The 10,852-nt window shown below is 47.8% G+C and overlaps 3 pseudogenes; 1 reads left to right on the top strand and 2 right to left on the bottom strand.

The window, feature by feature from the left end:
- Window positions 1-5,812: 5,812 nt before the first annotated feature.
- LOC143651381 (acetoacetyl-CoA synthetase pseudogene) lies at window positions 5,813-6,930 on the bottom strand (annotated as a pseudogene).
- A 109-nt stretch (window positions 6,931-7,039) lies between these two features.
- Window positions 7,040-7,895, bottom strand: LOC143651380 (acetoacetyl-CoA synthetase pseudogene; annotated as a pseudogene).
- A 1,741-nt stretch (window positions 7,896-9,636) lies between these two features.
- On the top strand, window positions 9,637-10,124 carry LOC143651379 (immunoglobulin lambda variable 4-69 pseudogene; annotated as a pseudogene).
- The last annotated feature ends 728 nt before the right edge of the window (window positions 10,125-10,852 follow it).

Raw genomic sequence — 10,852 nt, 5'->3', positions numbered from 1 at the left:
GGCAAAGAAGTTAAGTGTTCTTGTCCCCTGAGGAAGCTCAGGCCAGGCCCTTCCCAGCCCTGAGCAGAGGACTGCGGGGAGCTCAGGGTGGAAGGCCCGCCAGGTTGGGTGATGATTTGCATGTGGGGTCCTCCCTCCCCCAAGTGGATCAAGTTGGTAAAAGAGATGTTGGGCAGCTCTGGTGCAGCTGTAGGACCTGAGGAACAGAGCTCTTGGGACATCTCCACCATGGCCTGGACCCCCTTCTTTCTCACCCTCCTCACTCTCTGCCCAGGTGACCAGCTGTCAGGGGGTCAGGAGAAGGGACAAGGAGAGGACACTCAGGAACTGCCATATTCCTCTAGTCCTGGGGAAGTGACACAGTGAAAACCTCAGACTCACCATCCCTGTGTGTCTCTTTCCTTATTCCAGGGTCCTGGGCACAGTCTGGGCTGATGCAGGAAGCCTCAGTATCAGGGTCACTTGGAGAGACCATCACCATGACTTGCAAGGGGAGCAGCTTACTTGGAATATTTGGTGCAGGCTGGTACCAACAGCTCCCTGGGGGCACCCCCAAGACTGTGATGCTTGGAACTTCTCGACCCTCTGGGATCCCAGCCCGGTTCTCTGGTTCCAAATCAGGCAGCACAGCCTCCCTGACCATCTCAGGGATCCAGCCTGAGGATGAGGCCGTCTATTACTGCTCAACAGCTGATGAGAGCACTGGTGCACCCACAGGGCTTCAGACACATGGGGAAGTGAGACATAAACCTCCTCTACCTCTTTCTGACCCCTTTCTTCTTCACCCTGCATTAATTTCCTGTAAAACTACAAATTCAATAATAAAAGATTTAAAATGAAGTGCCAGTTTACAGCTATTAAAAATTACTAAAATTATAAAATCTAACATGAAATGTTGGTAGGATATAAATCAAGTAGCACTTTCAAGGTTGCTGGTTGACCTATAAAATGTTCCAACTTCTCTGAAAACCATCTTCTGAGTTTCTTCTGAAATTAGTCATGCACTTTATTTGTGACTTAGAAATTCTAACTTCATGTAAATAAAGACACATACACATGCATGAAAAGTTATGTGTAGTGGTTTTATTTATAAGAGTCAAATGAGGAAAACAAGCATTTGGCATGTCAGCAGGACAAAGTATAAACATATTTTTGTATAGGAATGTGAAGGACTGCTCTTCAAGCCATAAAAGCCACTCAACTACTGAGCCATGTGAGCAATATTGTTTTGACTCTCATTTCTGATCAATGTCTATGTTGGAAAAATGCTGCCCCCAAACCAGGTGAAGGGTGGGGGCTTGGGGTAGCCCTGGGGTCTCCTCTCACATCTCTGCCTCTTCTCTGAATCCACACCTTAATGTTTGTGCAGGGAGGAATAACAGGACAATGATATTTATTGCACATATTCTGTCCTCTCTTCTTTGAGTAGACTATCCCCCCCAAGTGGTGGCGAATAGCTGTCCCCTTCTTGTCAGCCGTCATTGACACACACTCTCCAGTCTCTGGTGTGGAGAGGGAGCCCGACAGGCACTGATGATGAGGAGCTCAGGCCCAAGCAGTCCCCAGGCATTTTCACATTCCTCCTTCTTAGCTGCATCCTCCAAGTGCTTCACAGTCTTCTCTGCTGGACCAATCCCTGGAAGGTCTGCAGCATCCATTCTCCTTGGCTATGTTGACTCCAATTCTGGCTGAGATACTGTGTAAAATCCACCTTTTACCTCTTAGAACAGAGAATGTGAAGGAGCAGTCTTTTCTTCTCTCTGTCTGTTCTTATTGCTACCTCATTTCTGTCTAGTTGTTATTTCCCAAATTCTTTAGCAGAGAGTGTGGCATCACTAGAGCCAAACAAAATGCCCTAAAACCATATGAGTAATTCTACGGCAGCTGTCATTTCCTCAACTTGGGGCACACAAAGCAGTCATGTATCCTTCTCCTCTTTCCCTCAGAGAGAAGGAAGTTCCTCTTCAGAGCTTTCTGCTTCCTCCATCCCTGTTTTATGGTAAGCAGAATATAGGAGAATTATATTGAATTGACGTCAATCAGAAAGCCTAGTTTCTGAGCTGACCTCTTGGATGTCAATTCTAGGAAAACAGAAAAGAGCATGCCATAGCCCACTTGCCACCATATACACTAGGGCAGAAATTCTAGGAGCTAGTCTGGCTGCAAAGAACTATTCAACTCAGGCAGGCATGGGGCAGGCATACAAAATGCAAGAGAGTCTACAAAGGGCATTCCCCAAATGGCCTAGGTCCTGCTATCTTTGGCTTCCCTGTCCAAGGAGCACATGGGTTTTGGTAGCATGCTGAAAGCTTCAAGGAAGCCCTCATAACTCCATCTTCTGGGTTCACACTCCTTTGGAGACCCATCATGTGCTATGCCTGAGGGTTTTGGTGAAGGGATGGTGGCCTCTACTAAAGTTAGGAGGTCAAAGACACTAGGTTTTTGTCAAGGTAGCTGCATTGCCCTCTCTGTCTCTTTCCCTTTTAGAAGTTCATCCCAGTGCTCAAGGATCACCCAGCATTTTCCTTTCTAAGGAAAGCCAGCAGCCAATTGGGGAGTACTCCTCTTGGGGGGACCCGAAGCGTCAGGTCACAGGATCTGTCCATGAGCTTAAGAGTGGGCCCTGCAGTCCCTGTCACATCCTCAGAGGTCTGCTGATCTGCACAACAGCTTAACAGAAAATTAGGGGGGACCCCGAGCCAGTGCCACACAGCAAAACTGCCCCAGAATTTCTGACCCATAGAAATGTCATTGAGAATCAATGGATTTTGTTTTCAACTGCAAATCTTGGGGTTAATTTGTCACTTCACTATAGGTCACCAGTACAGCCGGTTTTTAAGATATCAATATAAAGATCTGTAACTTCCATATATTAGCCTTCCCTCAAATGTTTTGACTCAGAGGGCTCCTGCATCGGGTTTGTCATGACACCGCACTCCTGGAGCAAACTGAGTCTTAAACCGGAACCCACAGTGGACACAGCCCAGACATGCAGTGCCAGGAAAGTGTTTATGGTGAAATCTCAGCAGTTACCTGCATATCCACAGTTGTCCTGAGAACCACCTGTGATCACGAGATCTTTTCAATAGCATCTTACTGAGGATTCTGCATCTTGGAAGAACTAAATTGACGTCTAATTTTGATACAGCTTTGAATTGAAGGTGTAATAAACAGTTCCTAGTTGTTTCAACAATGGTGATGTCCTGCCCTCTGAAAACCAGGTGGTGCTGTGGCACTGCTCTGTGCTTCCAACACTGGGGATCAGTAGGGACCATTGACTCAAAGTGTCCCAGTCCTGGGGGGCTGGGCCTGTGCTCAATGCTGTGGACTCAGCAGCTGTGTCCTCTCTGGCCTCGCAGAGCCCCCTGAGGAAAGAACTTTTTATCATCTCAGCAGCTGCTTCCTCCCAGGGCTCTACCAAGGGGCAAACCCATCCTTCATCCTCCTCAGTCCACAGGGTGAGCTGAGTTCCAGCATCAGGGCTCATGGAGGGCCTGGGCAAGCAGTGGATAGGAACACATTGGCATGAACATCCTCTCTTCTGGCAGAGTGTGGGGGAGAAAAGGAGGCCTGAGGCAGACAGCTCCACAGTGGGTCCCAAAAGGCTGTGCCCACCATGGCCTGGACTCCTCCCCTCCTTGTGCTTCTCTCCCACTGCATATGAAGAGACAGTCTTCAGAGACCCCTTGGAAATCTTCCAGCCTTTTTCAGACCCTCTAACTCAGACCTCAAGTAGCTTTCCTGGTCCCTGCCCCATCTCCCATGTGTGTCTGTGTGTGTAGATTCCCATTCCTAGCCTCTACTGAGTTAGCCACTCTCCCTCTCAGCATCTCAGGGAACACCAGACTCATCTGTGCCCTGAGCAGTAGTGTCAGTGTTGGTGGTTCCAGCATATACTGATATGAGAAGAAAGCAGGGAGCACCCCTGTATTCTTCCTGTACTACTCCTCAGACTCAGACAAGCACCAGGGACCTTCAACCCCAGTTGAGTCTCTGTTTCCAAAGGCACCTCAAGCAATGCTACATAGTTGCATTTCTTGAGGCTGCAGCCCAAGGACAAGGCTAACTATTTCTATGTGATTGGGGACAGCAGAGCTGCTCACAGTGGCAAGGGCAGATGAGGAATTGGAAGAAAACCTTGGCCTCACAGTCTCTATGTCTGTTTACTCTTATGATAATAAATTCCATACACAATGAATATACATGGATATAGTTTCTAGTTCCCAATGCCTTACCCCATTTTCTCATTCAATGTCTCTGAATTATCAGGGAAGGAAAAACAGGACCTAAACAGCAAAAATACAAACAGAAAAAAAGTCTATTATCATGACAACTATGAGTTCTACCCCTGGATGGGCATATGGGGTAAATAAGAGCCTGTGGAGCTGGGATATTCCTCTTGGAGGAAAGCATCTCTGCTGTTGGTAGTATCCTTCCCAGAGTCCTGGGGAGGCTCCAATAGATGAACAGTCCTCAAGAACATGAACACTGCACATTAAGGTCAGAGCATAGATGTCCCCTACTCTTATATCACCTGGGATCAGGGCTGGCTGAGGTGCCCTGTGGCCCAGCACAAGATATGAAGATGTGAAGTGCTGTCTGAAGATGTGGGTTCTGAGAGAAGTCTATACACAGGGCTGACCAGGCTCATTCCCTGGTGCCTACATCTTCATATCTTGTGCTGAGAGAGGGGTTAGACATGTGAGAATTAGGGCCCTGAGACCAACAAAGGGAATGAATGGCCTATAATTGCTGTGGAACCCTGATCCTACTCCAGGGAAGGGTGGAGGTAGGGCCACCTGATGTGAATTTCTCACAACTGATGCCTCTCAGGAACCCTGGTGACCCATGTGTGTGGTTCATGCTGAGCCAACAGGAATTGAGGTATATCCTCCACTCCTTCCACACCCCTTTGGAGATTTACCACCCTCAGGGTATAGGAGTAGGTACATGGGCCACCAGAAGCAGGTGCTCTGAAATATAGCAAAAAATAACTCCAGCCCAGGAAGCTATTGAGCAGACCTCAGATCCTGTGGACAGTATCTCCTGTATGCAGAGCTGTGGAAACATTATGGGTTACTGTGGTGATTGGTACCCAGGGCTCCCAGGTAAAGCCCCTGCAATAGGACCTCCTTCAGGAGTTCTGGAGAGCCCCCTGGGTCTAGAAAAAGTGGTCATCACTGTAAGAAAGCTAAGTACATCACCCATACCCCAAGAGCTCCCTCCATATGCCCATCAGACTCATCATGCCCCATTGAATCTGCCTGGGACAAACACCACATCAGATTTTGCCCTCTACTGTCACTTGTGCAACCAAACACAGAAGGTCTGATGCTCTAAATTTGGTCTATCTTTATGGGGTCAATGAAATGAACCCTTCTTCTTACTTTCTCAATGACCAAAGAATCATTGTGGTTCCAGAAGCAAAATTGCTTCAATACATACTAGGTGGAGAATGACAAGAAGGTTATCTTGCTGCTTTGAGTTCAAAATTCCCCCTGCTCCTGGCTGACATTTTAAGGACCATTTCCTAAGTTCTGAAGCCCTTAGCAGGGCTTGGCTTCTCTCTTTCTCCTCAGATTTCAACCTTTAGAGCTCCTGAGTTCACAGGTACAGCCCAATCTTTCCACAAAGGAGATAACATTCAGCTCCCCCCACACTTCTAAGATGAGGTTAGGGAGGTGGTGCATCAATAGGCTGATATGAATGATATTGTGGATTCTCTTCAACGGGGCAGGGCAGAACTATCTTCAGGAAGAGGACCATATGCTCCTCCTGTCCTTGCTGTCCTGCAGCCCATACAGGCTGTTCATCACTTCTTGAAGGCTTCTGCAATGTTATAGATGTCTGAGTGTCTGAGTTGCCAATTCACACCGGGTTTGGGGTTGAGTGTGTTGTCACTGCATGAAGCATGATGATGGCCCCCAGTATTGAAGTTGATCCTGTAGTAATCCTTGTGCACCTAGACACAAGGGAAATTGGCAAGCTATGCTGTTCTGCACTTTTTCACATTCTTGTCATTTCAGAGGTGTGTGGGCTGGTAGCGAATCAGCTTGGTGCATGCCCATTCACCCCTCTGCCCCCAGACTAAGTTTCCTTCCTTGTTCCAGGCTTCCTCCACCATTCCCAAGTTCTATGCATGAATCTCTCCTTTTTACACAGGAACAGAAGAATTCTGGCCCATGAAACATGAGATGAGGTCAGTGTCACATGAGATAGAGCCCAGAAGGATGCTGGTATTGATGTATCTTAGACATATTTGTAGATTTACATTTTCAGCAGCAAGCCAATGGGCAGAATTATGAGAAGGACCTGGAGACTGCAAGTTTCCACTGGCTTCATGTCCTTCTCTTCCAGCACAGACAGCCACTTGGCCCTGCTCTCTAGAATGGTGATGCCTACCCATCAATCAAGTTTCAGTGTACACTGGGTGTGGGAACCATGGGGGAGCCATCATACAAGACCAAGGATGTGCCTGTGGCCAGCACAGTCACATACAGCCAATTGCAGTGTACTGCAGGATGATGTCACTGTAGGTCATGTTGCCATGAAGCACATGCTCCTTCAGGTGCTTGAGGAGGATGCCCTGGTTTAATGCACCAGGCACTTGGGAGCACCCATTTCCACAATGAAATACATTCAAGAGAAAAAGATAGAGAGACAGCTCCTCAAACTCTGCTGAATTTCTATAACTCTGCCCAGTAGTTTTAATAGGACTCCACTGACCAATGGCACAAGTCAGTATAGTTTCCCTGTGCCTGGCTGCTGGCAGCTCTGACCATTGCTAAGAAGAAGCTTTTCTCTGTGTGCCTCCTGATGCCAGGCACCCACATCAACTGTGCTCCATGATTTCCTCGTACCTGGCCTATGGTTCTTTGGACTTGGCTGTGGTACACACAGTGTGAGCAGGGGTGGCTGAGCAGGGAACATGGAATGAGCAGGGCGTGCTTCCCTGGCAGGACATTATGCGTACCCTGTCCTGAGCCCCAGTTTAATCAGTTTGATTGTAACTGTCCTGTCCTGCTTTCAAAAGAGGAAGTCAGAAAGTGATCTTTGGAATCTTGGAAATGTCTATGTTCTCCTTTGTGGTTATATAAGTATCTTTACCTCCATTTTCAAGTCTGACAATCCCTTCTTGACCTCCTGCAGCTTTTCCATATAGCTGTGTACATTGCATTGTTCACCATGGCCTCCACAGAGATGATAAGCTTCATCTGGTTTTGTGAAAATTCACCAGAACAACATTCACACCAAAGCCTGGGGAGATGGAAGTCCAACAATGGCATCAATGCTGATGGCAGCTGGCATGTTCTCCACAGCATGCGCACAATTGGGCAAATAACCAACTACCCAATTTCATATCTTCATGCCCATTTTCCTCATTGTTGCAGCAAGGAGGGACACTCATTGCCTCAACTCTTCAAGAGTCACCTTCATTATTTCCTCTTTGTCTCCCCTTGCAACATAAAAGGAGACCTGGCCATTCTCCTTGTGTTGTCGTAGGTTTCCAGGATAATTTACATGACTGCCTTTAAAACAGTCGGGCACATCCATGATCCTTTTTCACATGTCCACAACCTCAGCATACATGCATGAGAAGACAATGCTGCTGAATTTCTATAACTCTGCCTAGTAGTTTGAATAGGACTCCACTGACCAATGGCAAAATTCAGTATAATTTCCCAGGGCCTGGCTGCTTGCAGCAATGACCATTGCTAAGAAGCAGCTTTTCTGTGTGTGTCTCTTGCTGCCAGGCACCCACATCACCGGGGCTGTATGACTTCCTTGTACCTGGCCCATGGTTCTTTGGACTTGACTGTGGTACACACAGTGTGAGCAGGGGTGGCTGAGCAGGGAGCATGGAATGAGCATGGCTTGCTGCCCTGGCAGGACATTATGTGCACCCTGTCCTGAGTTCCAGTTTAATATCAGTTTAACTGTAAGTAATCCAATATTGTAGTTTTTCTCTGATCCCAATTATTGTAGAAATAAGGATCCAATGATCTTATTTTTATTATGAATATCCGTCAGCCATTTTCATGGATTTTCTGATGCCAGGAATTAATGATGGTCATTTTCCATAGGAAGTCCCAAGTTCACTTCTACTCCCTTGAAGTGAAAGCATGGAACACAAAGCAGGAAGTTCCTGGGCCTGTGAGTTGGAAGCCAACTAGGCTGATGTGTTATAAACAATCCACAACCAGGCCCCACAGGGTGTATTAAAGCAGGCTCCTCTATCTCTAGTGATCACACAGGTCCTGTGGGGTGGGGATACAATGTGGATTCCAAATCAGGGGATCTGGAGTTGGACCTGAGGCTCTGAATTTCTAATTAGAACCTCCACTGACAAAATGTATCGTCGTTTTTTAATAACAATAATCCATGAGAATCACATAAAAAGGGGGAAGTTCTCAGCAGAAATGAAACAGTATAATCCTGAACTGAGAAAATGAATGACTTAGATTAAAAAAGAAGTACCCACAGCAGGCAGAAAGCAGGTAAGAAAGGACTATGGCAAGAGGGCAGAAGGTGAGAGAGGCTTCTCTTTCTTTAGCAACAAGAAAACCAAAATGGCACTCATTTCTGCCTAAACTCCCCTCAACCTCTTGCCCCATCTACCACTGGCTTCTCCTCTACATTCTTAAGCACTGACTGTTCACACCTTCTCACCATCCCAGATCTTACTCTTGATGACCTTTTGAATCTTCAGTGCCCTCTCTCTTTCTACCCCTCTTCTTCCCCCAGGCCTCCTCAGTTAAGTATCATGTCTCAATATCAGGAAAGCCACAGACATTACTCCAGATTCTTCCTTGGATGTTGGCACTCACAACCCCTTCCCCATGTAGAACCTCTAATCCCTTAGTTTGCTGATCCTCCTTTATCACCCACACTGCAACTTTCTATTTCCTGGGTTGTCCTAATTTTTCATTGAATTTAGTGAACCATGTGACATGCTCATTTATTCTCCTAAACCATCCTGTCTGCCCCTTCATCTGATCATGTGAGGGATAAGATAGGAAGAGGCCCCTGGCCTTGTGAGCAGCTGGGAAGTGGGTTCCTGACTAGACTGTTCCAGTTCTCAGGCAGTGTATGTTTCTAAGCCATGTAGTGTGTGTGAGACATGCTGTCCCTTGAGGATCCTTCAGAAATGGGAAGAATTTCTAATTCCTATTGAAATGGCCCAAATAGAAAAGTAGAGGTGGAGTCTGGGTAGTTGACAGGGATGGGCAGAGGTCAGGCCCCAGAGAGGAGGGCAAGAGCCTCTGTAAGGGTCACAATCATCTGTGCCCAGACACAATAGAGCTGAGTCTGGGCAGTGGGGGGCACTGTGGGCCTGCTGCTGAGGGTCTGCAAGCCCTCAACTGGGACACCTGACTCTTGCCCTTACCTCTGTTCAAACTCACTGGGTCCCACAGCTGGGTCCTCTATGGGCCCTGGGAAACTCAGCCAGCCCCAGCCCAGGCCATGCACACCTAGCAATGACACCAGCCACTGAGGTCTCCCTGGGGCTCAAGGAGGGAGAGGCAGCCAGGAGTAGAGGAGACCATTTGCCTGTAGGTCCCTGTCCCCTGGGTGCTGAGGGAATAAGAAAGGCATGGGCTATGTCTGCCCCATTAGAGCTCTGGTGTCTGTACCATGGCCTGTATGCCCCTCAGCCTCCTCACCATCCTTGTCCATTGCACAGGTCAGTACTGTCCTCAGCATCTTGATGCCAAGAGTACTAGGAGGTACTCACAAGTCACAAATGTCCTTCACTTCCACCCTTCCCCCAGGCCCTAATGAGTGTCTGTGTTTGCTATGTTCCTCTCCTAGCCTGTGATGGTGCAGCTGCCCTCAACATCTGCCTCCCTGGGGGCCTACTCAAGCTCACCTGCACCCTGAGCAGTGAGCACAACACCTACTATATTACATGGCACCAGGAGAAGCCAGAGAAGAGGCCTCAGTTCATGATGGAAGTAGGGAGTAGTGGGATGTCTGGATCCAATGGGGATGGGATCCCCAATTGCTTCTTGGGCTCCAGCTCTGGGGCTGACCACTACCTACCCATCAGCAACCTCCACCCTGAGGACAAGTCTGCCTATTTCTGTGAGGCAGACCATGGCAGTGGGAGCAGCTATGTGTAACCTATAGTGACACAGGGGAAGTGAGACAAAAACCTCCCATTTACATGCTCTGTCTCCTCCTCCCTCCCACTGGTTTGATCAGAAGCTTGAGGGAAGCTTCCTCACCTGCCTGCAGTCTCTACCCAGGTGTGTGGGTCATTCACTGCTTATGTCAAAGAAGTGTCTGTCTCTGTGCTCTCTGATCATGCCTGTTTGTGATTCACAGCACAAGATCATTTGTGTTGCAGAATATTTTCTCAAGAATTCTTGTAGCATGTGAGATTGTATGTGCACAAATGTGGTTGTCCCAACTCACTTGCCTCATGACAGATGTTTAGTTTCCAGGCTATGTAGAGCCATCCATAGGTGCACTCAGCAGGACTGCCCATCAGATCCTGTTACTTTCATCCCCACTCAGTATTAGTGATCCATCCACACAGAGCATGACTCTGGTATTTTCATAGAAATCTGGGACCTTGACCCTGACTCCTTACTGTTCCATGTGCACACTGAGCTTCTCCCATCATTCACCATCCCCCAATCTCCTCAAAGTGTCCAAAGGGCTCAGATCAGCATACCTTTACGAGCTGGTAAAAATAAAATGGAAACATTTTCATACACATTGTATGAGGCCTTGGGAGGCCCACCATTGTCCTCCCCAAAGCGAAGTGGCTCATGGGCAGGAGATAGCCCTGGTGGAATCACTCCCTCCACTAATAGCCCATGTGGACATTCAGAACAGGACAGGA

Source organism: Tamandua tetradactyla, chromosome 12 (assembly GCF_023851605.1).
Source record: "Tamandua tetradactyla isolate mTamTet1 chromosome 12, mTamTet1.pri, whole genome shotgun sequence".
Lineage (NCBI taxonomy): Eukaryota > Metazoa > Chordata > Mammalia > Pilosa > Myrmecophagidae > Tamandua > Tamandua tetradactyla.
Note: the sequence above shows the minus strand (reverse complement) of the source record. Positions and strands in the feature narration are given on the sequence as shown.